Genomic DNA, 1,659 nt, shown 5'->3' on the forward strand with positions numbered 1-1,659 from the left:
CCATGAAGGGAAAAGAAAAAACAGAACAATTTGATTTCAACACTTCACAGGATGGTCCTTGCCTTTCCACAGACCAGAGAAGTGTCACAGATGTCATATCTCTGTCATCTCCCGCAAGCTGGTCCTCTGACTCAAACCTTTGGAGCAGCTGTTCCACTATGCTCGACACTTCCTGGATCCGTTATCAATTAGCTGGGTGACCTTGGGCAAGTTACTTACCCTTTCATTTCTCATTTCCTTCCAGTCTGAAATGGGCACGATAATACTACTTGTTTCAGAGGTTTGTTGAGAGGATTAAATGATTTAATGGATGTAGATGCTTGGAATTGCGCCCGGCACAAAATAATCCTTTCGGTGGTACTTCAATCCTGCGTAGCTTGACAAAGGAGGTGTTTTTTGTTGTTTTTTTTTTTTTTTAGATGAGGAAACTAAGATTCGGGGACAAATGATTTACCCAAAGTCTCTCAGCTACCAAGTCTCAGAGCAGGGCTCGCTTCCAGCCACAACGCCTCTGGTCCGCTGACGCTTCGGAGTCTTCTGAATCATCTTGAGCACATGGCACCTGCTGAGCCCTTTGCCTGGGGTCTGCGGTCTCCTCTTGAAGTCACTGCCACCTGTGTTTTCACCCTCTGTGAATGTTTGGTCCCTCCAGGCTGAGTCTCACTGTTTACCTTGTGAGGCCAAGTACGAGCCAGGCATCGGGCTTTCTGGGTAGGCCACGGGTCATCACCTTGATCACTGAGGTTGGGTTGGGCCACGCGGTGTTTGGTGGCCTTGGGGGACGTGCTGCATCCTTTAGAAAAGGGATTTCAAAAATAGAGTCAATATATACCATTAATAGGAACGGCAAAGACTGCTGCATTCTTCAAGGTAATGACCTCCCCGAGGGCGAGGAGCGTGACTGCTTAATCACCTCCTATGGACTCATGGGCACATTTCGTCTTTAATCAGTCTTTTTTTTTTTTTTTTTTTAGCTAATGGCAGCAAAACTAAGACCTTTCCAACTTTCATTTTTTTGCTTTTGAAAGTATTCTTTTTCCTATGGCAAAAAAAAAAAAAGAGGACCATTCAGAAAAATATGATTTTTTATTTTGCACTGAGAACTTTGGGATCACTGGGGGAATAATCAGAGCATCGTGGTTGGGGGGCTGGCCCTGGAGATGGTCACCCACGTCAACACGCACACCTCTCCATTGAGTGCTGGCAAAATCAATGTCGTCCCTGCCTTTAGAAAGTTCTGCAAAGCAGTAGAGGCCTCTAGTCTGGGGGAAATAGGACCTGAATGCCTGAAGCCCCTCAGTAACCGCCCAAGGCAGGGTTTATGTCTAACTGTGGCACACCTGGGGCAGTCTGAGAAGGGGGAGGTTGGTTTGTGATCATCCAGGGGTAAGCGTGGAGGCTCTGGTTGGGTGGCAGTGATGGGAAAAAGAAAGAGGCCCTGAGGGAGGAACCCGTCCATCTCAGGGACCTGGAAGTCAGAGAGGGCATCCAGACTACAGGCCCCAGTTCCTCAAACACTGAAGTGTCACCGAAAGAGGTACAGACGCTAAGAGGGAAAGGCGGTTGGGCTGGGGCCAAATCATGTAGTTTGAAACTTCTTGGTTTGATGTAGTCCGATGCCAAGTGGGAGGGTCCTAGGGGTGGCTACAGATCGGAGAT

Source organism: Zalophus californianus, chromosome 13 (assembly GCF_009762305.2).
Source record: "Zalophus californianus isolate mZalCal1 chromosome 13, mZalCal1.pri.v2, whole genome shotgun sequence".
NCBI lineage: Eukaryota > Metazoa > Chordata > Mammalia > Carnivora > Otariidae > Zalophus > Zalophus californianus.